Genomic DNA, 12,344 nt, shown 5'->3' on the forward strand with positions numbered 1-12,344 from the left:
TGGAGTTTTTTTGTTTGTTTGTTTCTGAAGGTCATGGGAGAGTCAGATTATTGGAAATACACTCTACTTAGTTCCAAAAGATAAAGTCCTTCACTTTGCTCAGAAGTTGTTTCAGGTAACTTTGACAATCAGGGTGTCACCTGGTGAGTAATGACCCTCCTAGGAAGAGGAGTCCTGGCATACCTGTTGGCAGCTGAAGAGTGACTAGGATGATGAGGTTCATAATTTTGGAGCAAAATGTAGATGCAGGCAATTCCACATATATCCAAAGGTGCGGGCAGTCAGAATAGAATATATATTGCACATCTCAGTGGAGAAAAGTGGACATAATTGTTATCATTTGTCACAAATACTGTTTCTACCTATTTCTTTGCCTGCTATAAATAAAAAGCAACGCCAGAGGCTGCTGAAGGAAATCTTAGTTTATTCTCCATGCTACTTCAGAGGAAAGGGAAATGAAATGTCTTCATATCCTATGGAGGAAGAAACATGGCAAAAAAGAATGATCCAGCCAAAGACTGCAGGGAATCAGTTTGCTGGGGTCTCGTATAGTCCATCCCAGGTAGAATATACTTCAGAGTTACCAGTGGAATATAGTCTGTGTGCTCTCACAGAAAAGCAAGGCATTAGAGATACGATATCTGCTGTTGCCAAGGAGATTATACTTAACACACATATTAACACTGAGAAAAGTTAGTGAATGAAAAATCTAACTGATTGTAATGGTCTAAAATCCCAGAAGGAGAGTCTTTTTTTTTAATTACTTGGAATCCAGAAAAACTCCAATTGTATTTTTAAGGAGACAAATTTAACATCTTCTCTCTGGTTCTTTTCACTCCATGATAAAAGCATCCAATTCATCTGCCACCTCCCACTTGGGTTCTTGGGGACTCTGTCATTTACATTCATCAGAATGTGATTTGATAAATCCTGCAACATTCATAATTTTGTCTACCTTCCCCCTAATTCTCTTACCCGAAGAGGACAAAACCTCTTTTCCCCAGAGAGTCAGCCAGTCCCATGTGCTCACACTCTGTGTAATGGAGGTGCTGTATATCTCCTCTAAGACTTGGGATGAAAATCCTTACTGATGACTTGAGAAAGCGAGCTCAGGCAGAGGAGAATGATGGGGCTAGAGTTCCCCAAACTCACCTGGACTCCTGACCACTTCCACGGCGACAGCAGTAACTTCTCTGAAAAGCTTCTGTCATCATCTAACAAGGGCTTAAAACTATGACCTTTGTATTTACCCACGGTGTACGTGACTTAAAACTACGAGGATTATATTTGCTCAATGCTTTGAGGGATTAGCAATTTGGGCTGGATTCATGGGAGGGATTCTGCTGGTCTTTCTGGGTGTCACTTATGTGACTGAAGTGGTCTGAGGTGTGACTGGAATGTGACTGCTTTTAGGGCTTCAGCCGGGATCACTTCACATGGTTACAGACTCTCATTCCTGTCACTGTGGTCCGGCTAAACAGGAGCTATGTGAGGAGTCTATGTGAGGGTGAAGCTTGGGACGCCTTTTCCTCTGCATTGTATTGGACAAACCAAATTATGAGGCTGGCCCAGAACCAACCTCTATGCCTTGATGTAGAGGAGAAAGTAACAAGGTCACCTGACAAAAGCACCGTACCAACGCCATTGGGAGGAATGACTCTGGCCTCTGTGCAAATCTACCAAAGTCCACCAGCTTTCCACAATAATTCATATGCTTCCTATGTGTAAAATAGACTCCACACCTACATCCAGAACATCATCCTATTTTCTAAATCAGGGCTAGATGTAGATGATGCACCTTGAATACCTGGCCTCAAATGAACTTTCTTGGGTGTGACCCCTCTTTATCTAGAGACATATGAGCTAAAAACTACACATCCAGAATAAAATGGTAAGACATGAAAAGAATAACCACAATAGGCCCTCTTGTTCAAAAAGAATAAACACAGGAGGCACAGAGCCTCCAGGAGTGTGTAGCAATTCCGAAATCCAGCGAGGCATGTGTTGCTGGGTTCCCCTCACTCAGCATGTGTATTGACTGATCCCAATTCTGGTCACTATCAGTGGAATAAAGTCTATTTATTTATTGATCCCAGTTCCCGTCACTGTGAGTGGAGTCAAGTTCACAGTTCCCTTCAGTTCTTAGGTCTATCCTCTGGGTCCGTGTTTACTTTCCAAGACGATTTCCCTCTTTAATAAAAATGATTTGTGTTTGCATCTGAGTAGCTTCCTCAGCCCACCTTCTACATGAAGGCAGTAATGTAGGGTCAAAGGGGTCTCTTTTCTCTTGTATCTATGTCAGTTTCTTCTTGTGCATGCTGTTACAGGTTGTGTAATTTGGGCTGAGCCCAGAGAGGCAACAGACAAAGAGTTGGGGAAATGGACTCCACCTCTTGAAGGAGAGGAACAACAAAGTCACCGAGTGGATGTGAAAGAGTCTAGTGATGAGAGTGATTTTTGTGGACATCTTTCAAACAATCTGTCTCTTTTCCCCAACTCTTATTATTTTAATTCTTTCTGTAAAACAAACAAGCACACAATATGCAAATGAAAACAACCTACTTCTCTCTTTGCTGTTACCTCCTCTGCTTTGGATGCAATATGAATCAATTTCCATTCCTGCTTCATCCTTTCTCCCATATCAGTATATCTTACGCTATGTAAGAGATGATGGAACTTTATTATTTAATATGGAAAGGCTGTAAAATAAGGTTTTGTGTGCACTTTTTCAGTGATATTCTTAATAATCATTGCCTTAAGGTAGAACATATAGTACAAGTACTGTAGTATTCAATTTGTTTTAGATCATACTCTGTTTGAACAATATACAGTTTGTCTGAAGACACATTTTCATGTGATGTGTGTGCTATTGTTTGCTACATTTGAAATCTTTTTTACTATTACATTGCATTATATATGTGACTCATAAGAATTGGATAAGTGGGTCAAATGTGTATCAGTGACACATAAAAGCAATGATGAAAATTGTAACATTAATACCAAAATTTGTAAAACATCTTGAACATAAATAATAAATTCTAGGGCAAGGTAAGATATGAATCTGTATTTGCATTGTGATATATAAATATAACGGTTTCTCTTAAGCAGCAAAACAAGAAAACTGTGCCCAAAAGTACCATGACCATGAGTGAAATAGACTTTTTTGAATTCCTGGTCCATTTGCACCTAGTTCCTAATAGGGGGTCAGTCATTAAACTTTATAAGATTGCATAGTGATGTCATTCATATACTGATCTCATTTTTAAAATGCACTGTCCTTTGTGCTAAATCGTTTTCAAATTTTTTCATCGCAAGTTCAGCATACAATTTATAGAACCAACTTGGTTATTTTTTTTTCTAAGTGTAGGAGGAAGAGAACAGAATCATCCAAGCATTATTCAAATTAACACTTTTCCCCTCAAGAAGAAGTACAAGGTGCTGAAATACCTGCAAGATTGTGAAGCCAGCCACTAACTTAACATAAATATTATGCTCAGGGAGAAATCAGAAAAAGCTGTTGACAAAAATTGCTCTATTAAATGACACTGTTGGAAGTGGCACAATATCGATGTCACACAACCAAGAGCAGTTACTCTCCAGATGAGTGGAAACAGTATTTTCTTCCAAAGGTGAACAAAATCAATTTGCACCATCATGTGTAGATTATAAATCGGCACTTAGTTTATGTGGGTCACATATCTGAGGGAGAATATTTTAACAATTTTTCTATGTATGACTAAAAATGCATACTTTAATGTAGTCTGACAACTGCCCAGCTTGTCCTTGTATTCCATTCCATTAGTGGGACTTGAAGCGACAAAAGAAGGTTGGATGTGACTCAGTCAGGGTCACGGAGTGAATTTATAACTATTCAAACCTGATTTTGAAGATCAAGCTTTCTATTGTGATCAAAGAATATTACCTCACATATTTTAAAGTGCTGTTTGTCATAATGAAATTAATCTCTGAACATGAAAATTTGCTCTTTTATAAATATAAATATGCATCAAGGTAGTGGGTGACTTGGGGTATTCACCTTTGCTTATCACCTATGAATCTGATTTCTTGTGTAAAAAACAGTGCTTATCAGAATTCACAGGCTGCAATTAAAGAAAGTTTCCAAATTAGTGGTCTTTGGGGATATAAGGTTAATGAAGCCTTAATTCACTCAAAATACTGTATGTAGTTCTATATGTGCAATTGCAGGAATAGAATACTGCCTATTTGATTTGGATATGCAGCAATAATAACTAATGCCTTCACAAAAGTGTGCATGAAAGTCTCGTTGGAAATATATACTCAAAGAATTATAGAAAAACAATCTCTATAGACTCAGAGGAAACAATCTACCATAAAATGTAGTTGTGAGTTATGAATTAGTTTGTCTATAGGGAGATATTCTTGGAGATATATTTTTTTTAGCCCTTGGAAAGAGTTAAGGCAATTTACTAAAACAAACAATTATTGAATAGCTATTAAATGTCAAAGACTGTGAAAGATGTACCTCATACATAAAATAAGTCTGTGACTTGCTTTCTCTTTTAAGGAGTTAATCATCTTATTGACCCCTTCACAAACTTATTCATATATTTTCACCTGGATTGATAACACAACTATAAAGGTAAATGTTTTCCCAGGGATGGTCAGCCCTCTGTGGAATTAATAGGAAAAATGTAAGGAGGAGAAAAGAAGTCAGTAGAAGAAAGAATAAATGAAAAGCAGAATGATTCCTTATTGCTATTTCAACTCCTTTCTTTTTGTGTTGTATCTATTTCTTGTTTAGGGCACACGCCCTACTTCTAACTTGTTATGATTATTTCTAAAAGTAAGGTTTACCATTTTTTAGTAATTAAGAATTGGCAGACCTCCGGTTAATGTTTTTTTTATGAATTTTCGTGACATTATTACCATTTGGGTATTTTTAGAAGTTGGATAGAAAAACTAAAACTTAGAGAAGTTTTGACTTAATTAGGAGCACAAAGATAATATGCATAAAGCCAGGAATTTAATACAACTTCTTATTGGACATCTCAGGCCCCCTGCAGTGCAAACTACATATGTCTTATCTTTCCTACAATGAATATCCTGATTAAAGGCAGGTCAGCATACCTACTTCATCTATAGCAAAAGTAACAGGAAACACACTTGGAAAAAAGTGTGTGGTCAGGAACTACTCAGCGTAATGACACTTTCCTAATTTACCCATAATTTGACATATAACCTCATATATCCCCAATGTGAATTAACTATTTAACTTATGGTTTCCTGAGGTAATAATATATTTATTAATAACATTCAACAATTTTGAAACCCTGATATGTGTCAGGTGCTTTGCTGGATACTAGGAATGGAAAAACATTTTTTAAAAAACATATCTCTGAGCAGTTATAGACATGTAAACATATATGTGCTATAAAAATAAAAGCGCTATGATAGACATATGCGTTGCTATGACATTGGCTCTAACACAAGAAATAGAAAAAGTTGATGCTTTCCTCGGGAAAATAACATGACGTGTGCTGCATTTTAGCATTGTGAATGTCAACGCCGTGGAGAATAGCTGAAAGGGAAGAAGAACAATTAGGATAATCTCTTCATAGTTTGAATAAGATTTGATGAAGCACTCAATTCTGGTGATGGCAGGAACCAGAGAGCAGATGTTAGACGTGATAAATGCGCAACTGGAAAGGAGAATATAGTGATTAATTGAAGATAACTAAATCCCTGCTATAAATTGAGAATTATATATGTTCTATGACATAATCAAGATGAAAACTAGGACTACTCACAAGAAATAATAAAGGATTTGCTGTGTGTTGCTGATACCAGCTTCTGATCCTTCTCCTTAAGGAGCACGTGATGACAAGAGCCGTCACAGACACACTCGGTTTCCTTTTCTGCATCCTTCGGGTCTGCTCATCCCCTTCGGAATTACTGACTCAAGTCTGTGCTGGGATGTGGTCCTTTTGTATGAGCTACTGGATCCCAGTCTTGGCTGATCAGTTCACTACGTATGTTCCTAAGAAGATTATCTTTCTCAGTTAGCTTTGGCAAAATACCTTCTGCAAGTCATTTTTTAATCGCCAAACTTCGATCAAGAGCACATTGAATCAAATGTACATCTGGGGGGAAGAGAAGTCTGATTGTGAAGGGAAATCGACATTGCCCAGGTACAGACATTTACACATCAAAGTGAAGAATCTGGAATGAAGTTTAACAGCATCAGAGCTTGATGTGCCCTTAGAAATTATTTTATCTTAACCCTCATTTTATAGAGAAAGAGACTGAGGTCCCAAGAGGTGTTAATAAACTTGTGGACATTCATCTAATTAATGGTAGATCTAGAAAGAGGATTGAAGTTTTCTGACCTAAAGTATGGTGTTATCACCTTCTATTGACCAAGGGAATTCAAGAACCACTCAGGTAGAATTTTTGGAAAATAATACTAAGAAAGATTTAGGTTGGAATGAGAAAGAACTCCCAAACCTCTTATGATATACCAAAAAAGTAAATAAGATTTATGTTTCACATTGAATAAAGTTGGATTCCTCACTTATAGACCTCTAATCCCCTACTGGTGTATGGTTTTTACATGGATTTTATATACTTGTGGTAAAGTAGCTTTGATTTTGTTTCATGTAACTGACCTGATAGCACACACATAGGTGCTGATATATAATTTCTTAAAGCTATGGCCATAGCCCCAACTAACAGAGGTTAGTATTTCACCATACTCATTAAAAATATTATTAAGCTGACCTGTTACAATATACAGAGTTTTCTAATAGAATGCAACTTTGGAGTGAGTGTAGAGTGACAAAGTTATTTTGGAACAAAAGCATTTTTTTTTTTTTACTCTGCAACATATGAACAGAAGATCAATGTCTGTGTGTGTGTGTGTCTGTGAGTGTGTGTTCAGTAAAAGGGAAGTTATATGTTAAACATTTTCAACTGTATTCTAAATTCAAACAATATGCTATGACTAAAATATAAATGTATACTTTATTAATGATACAGTTTTACACTTGCGAATTTCAACCTGCATCTGGACTCCCCAGTGTCAGCAACTTCACACAGAAATAAAGTAAAAAAGAGAGAAAAAGATCAACCACCACACAAGATTCCTGCTCTGAGAGTCACAGAGCTGTGTGTCAGGGGTTCAGTTATGTTTTCCAAGTTGTGTTTACACACTTTGCCTTCCTGATTCTCTGAATTCTTGTTTTAAGTAAGCTACACTGTTTATACTCCTTGAAATTCAATGAAACCTGTGTGAACGCTTAGTTTACATATTTGTCCCAAAACTCACCCAGCTATGCATTTATGTTTTTCAAATGGGGAATTGCAATGTAAATGAATGTGGTCTTTTAAAGCATAATGTGCAGACTGTAGCTACTCTCTTATATGCTGAAACAACGTCTAGCAGTGTTGCATTCTTATGGTGAGGTTTCTTTTTTTCCCTCTTTTGTTAAATATATCATTCAGGTTAGGCTAGGCTGTGCCAAGTGTAACAATTCAGTCAGGCCATGATTCAGCCAAAAAAGAGGTTGTTTAGGATGGTGAAACAAACTTGAAATTTCTTTTTTTTTTTTTTTTTAAAGAGGCTGTAGTTTTTCCAAAAGCCCTATTTCTCTTGTAAGTCATCAGGAGGCCGTATATATTGTAGTCACTGAGGATGTCAGGCTTGGTTAGTAGACCACAGAAAAAAGGTGTTTCGTTGGCAACTAAATACTACACACCAATGCTTGGCATGCAGCTCATTGACCAGAATTAGCCACAAGGGCGCCAGAAAGCAGAGTTCCAGAATGTACCCAGAGGCTTCACATCAGAAATATTTGTCCAAAAGGACCAACGATTAACTCAGACAATAGTTAAGTGTACATTGTGTTATCGGCAACAGATTTTGGATGGCCAGTTCTAAGTGTTTCTTGGTACATTTTTAACTCATTTAATTCTCTAGCAGCCTTATTAAGTTGGTACACTTTTATGTACTGCTGTTTCAGATAAAGAAACTAAGCCCAGAGCAGTTAAGTAATTGGCCGTTGTCAAAAGTGAATGAGTGGAAGAACTGGGATGCAAACCCAGCCATTCTATCTCCAGAAACTCATGTTCTTAATCGTTACTCTACACTGCTCCAAACTGTAAGCGTTTATTGAGCACCTATTATGTTCTAGCCTGCTGGTAATTCAGAGCACAAGCTCTGTGCCCTGGTTGGAATCTTTCTTTGTCTCCAAACACTGCACCCCACCCCCAGGGTTGTTCTGTAACTAAGGCAAGTCATTTAAATTCTCTGACCTTCAATATCATTATCTGTTAAATGCAGGTATCAATGACAGTACCTGGCTCAGAGGATGAGTATGAGAATGAAATGATTAAGTATATATAAACTATTGACCACACGGGCATGTAGTAAATACTAGTAATGCTGTCAAGATTACACAAGAAAACAAGGACTCATATTATCTCGTTTTATGTTAGTGAGGACCCTTTGATCTTGGTCTCACTACTTCAGGCTTAAGATAGCTAAACCAAGGCTCTTAGGGATGATGTCATTTCCCTAGTGTCACAGAATGACATGGCTAGGTCCCAATCCAGATTCCTCCAGCTCCTAAATGCATTCTTCTATTTTCAATTTCTCAGAAACAATCAGCTATCACAGACTGAAGATAGAACTTAAAAAACAACTTAAAATTCTGGAGCATTTTAGCTTTCCCATTTTCATCACTTGAAAAATTAGTGTCTACTGGGTTTCTTCACTGTAAATTTACTATTTTCTCTTTTCTCCCTTTTATAGTTTGCATGTATTTTGGGGAAGATATTTTGGAGATTATGCAAATATGCTGCCTCTCAATGAGAAACTGAAAAATGAGTTTTCAAACTTTCATTCTTTTATTTTAGCATTCGTTTCCTCCAATTTCCACACTCCTCCTCTACCCTGCCACCCCCAGTATGTAACCAATCATTTTACTTTCTGGTTTATCCTGTCTATGTTTATTTTTCAGATATATGTATGTTTTTAAACCCCTGTCTTTCTTAAATAAAAGGCAACATGTTATACTCTGCATTTTATTTTACTCCATTTAACAGTTTACTCTAGAAATCACTCCATAGTCATTCATTAATATCTTTCTCTTCCTTTTTTATAGGGGCATGGCTAGGCTTTGTTTTTGTTTTTATCTATTCTGACCATTTCTGTCTTTTAATTATTGTGGTTAGAGTATTTACATTTAAAGTGAGTATGGATAGAGTTGAGTTCATATGTACCTTGTTGGTAACTGTTTTCAATTTGTTGTGCTTATTCCTTTTTTTTTTTCTTACTTTCTATGTCTTCTCAGGTTTAATTGAATAGTTTGTATTATTTCAGTTGTATCCTTTCTTCACACATGAATTATATGCCCTTAATTTTGTTGTTGTTTTTGCCTTTGAGTTTTCAATATAGATTTATACTGTGTATGCTATACTGCTTCATGCACAGTGCAGGTAACATAATACAGTGTTCTAAATTCCTCCCTTCTGTTGCTTATACTATGCCTGTTATTCATTTCTTTTATCCATAAGCTATAACCACCTTATATATTTTTACTATTACTTTCAGTGAAGTGTTGTCTATGAGATCAGTTAAGAACGATAAATATAGAAAAATATTTTATTTTGCCTTCCTTTAGTATTTAGGAGCAAAAGTACCCGAGTAGAAAGGAGCACACCTAGAGTTCACGTCTTGCATTCTAACTTCATTCACTAATACAATGTACCTGCGTTGCTTGATGAAATGGCGGATTCTAGAACTGAGACAGGAAATACATAAGATAAGCCCGAAGGGTCTTACCGTGCCAAAAAGTAAGAAACCCTATGAGGTATGTCAAAGGAACACAGAAGCCAAAGGAAAGAAATCTTAATGAGAGAAAGAACATTTTGAGTAACAAGATATGAAGAAATATTTGGTGATAACCCAAAGTATACAATAAACATCCAAGAGAACATACTGTAAAAAATAAGTGATTGGGTATATAAATAAATGGGGAGAAAAGAGAAATATCCTGTTCAGAGGGATTCCAAATAATGTGTGTAAATATTTCACGCTCAAGGAGGTGAAGCATAATGCCTAGCTCCTTAAATATGGGCTGCATATAAAACTTTCCATCCTAAGAGTATAGTATGAAAACAGGAAAAATAGTGACTTGAGAGGGGAGAAACCTATCAGCCAGGTGATCAAGATATTCAGGTCAATAATTCAGGTTATTAGTACACACTCTGGTTATGATTTTATGAGAATGACATTTCACCTCTGTGGTCTTCCTACCCAAAACACATAACTGCATTTTAATCCTAAGGAATACGTTTGGCAAATCCCATGTGAGGGACATTCTACCTGAGCAGTACTGCTCAGAACTGTCAAGATCACCAAAGCCCTAAGAAAGTCTGAGAATCTCTTAGAGACACAGAAGGAACCATGACTAATAAATATTGTGATATCCTGGAACAGAAAGACCAACATTACCTAACAACTAAGGATGTCTGAGTAAGTTGTAGACATTAGTCAATAAAAATGTATCAATATTGGTTCATTACTTGTTAACAAATGTACCATATTATTGTCAGACAGTTAATAGGGGAAACTGGGTAGAGGACATATGAATACTCTCTTCTATCTTCAGAAGTTTTCTGTAAACTTAAAACTGTTTAAGCATTTTTAAACATTTATTTAAAAATAACGACACAAATTTGGCAGGAAAGCTTGATTGGGTCTATAATGCAAACTTCCAAGCCACACAGATCAAAAACCTCCCTGGTCCAAGCCAGAGATATCCCCTGACTGGAATAATGCATTCTTGTGACTGATCTCTCTACGTCAGTGTTTATTCTCACAAATTAAATTGTCCCAAAAATATCTGCTTTCCCAACGGCCAGATATGGAGCTAAAACTCTGCCCCAGTACAAGGCCTCCCGATACTAAGAAAATCAGTACACTTGACTTGAATCTGGGGCCAGAGAGCCATATTCTGCTTGCACCCTGAATTTAGAATTTAGAAACCTATCCATGGAGAGATCAGAGCATCAAGAGAGCATCCTCAGTGGCCAAAAGGCTAGAAGGAGATGCTGCTTTGGAGAGAGTATAGGATTCGAGAAATGGAGCAAAAAGTAGATGAAAGTTAGGGATGGAAGACACTGTGTCTGCCCAAATACGGGATAATGGAAGTGGGCAACTTGGTGCTGACATCACCGCAATGGCCAAGACATCCACTAGACAAAGGTTGTCCACTCAGATAAGCTGCTCTCTGTCTTATGAGACAAGAGCTGGTTCATACATGGTGAGAGGGACTTAGTACATTTTTGCTTCCTGCTGTCAGAGATGTGATCAGTAGCCTTCCATCCCCTATGTAACCTTGGGAACACGAGACCTGTTCGGCCACCATCACCATATTTTATACATGAGAAACCAAGTCCTAGAGATGTAGAGAAATTTGCCCCAAATCAGATGGCAAGTTAGAAAATAATAATACCCTGGTTAACTTTCACTTTCTCAGAAAACAAGATATATGGTATTTTTCCACAAAGTAAGTGACCCCAGTTGATTCAAACTCTTAAGTTTCATTTTGAATGAAAATGTAAATGTTTACGATATGTCTTTTTGACGAGTATTGGGAAAAGGCAAGATAAAAGAAAACATAAGGAAAAGAAGATGATTCAGACCACCTGCAATGAACTTGAAAAAACTGCAATTGACCTGGGTTTGTAACACAAATAGAGCTATTGCAGACTTTTAAGGAAGACAAGGATTTAGAGGAAAAAAGCTAAAGAAACCTAAATTACATATTTACTTCTCAATCCATCAGTAGAAATGGCTGTCAAATTGACATTCTCTGATTTATTATTACCCAAATAAATAATTAAGGAACTGGAGGCAGGTCTTTTTTTGCTGAAAACAGAGCTTGTGCAGAGGGAAAGGGCAGGCTGGTTACAATGAAAACAAGTATAATATATTGGGGAGAAAGGAGACCAGAAGGAAGTAAATACCACAAGAAAGACATTACTGGAAGAGATATATGTCTCTTTAGTATAAACCAAGGAGAGTGAAACTGCAGGAAATAGACAGGCCAGGAGGTAGGAATTTTGCCAAGAAGAAAGAAAAGTGACTGGAAAATAAAGTTAAGGCAAAAGGAAAATCATGGTATAAGAACTGTTTATCTGGACAGAAAAGTCCTTATAAAATGGTAATAGAGATGTAGAACCTAGAGGGATCTGAGAGCATTCTGTCACAGAACTGAAAATAAGAAAGAAGAAAGAGAGCAAACAGTTCCACGTTCTTCTCTAGGAGCTTCCAACATGAAGTCACGCCATCAGACTGT

Source organism: Hippopotamus amphibius, chromosome 14, assembly GCF_030028045.1.
Source record: "Hippopotamus amphibius kiboko isolate mHipAmp2 chromosome 14, mHipAmp2.hap2, whole genome shotgun sequence".
In the NCBI taxonomy this organism is placed as follows: Eukaryota; Metazoa; Chordata; class Mammalia; order Artiodactyla; family Hippopotamidae; genus Hippopotamus; species Hippopotamus amphibius.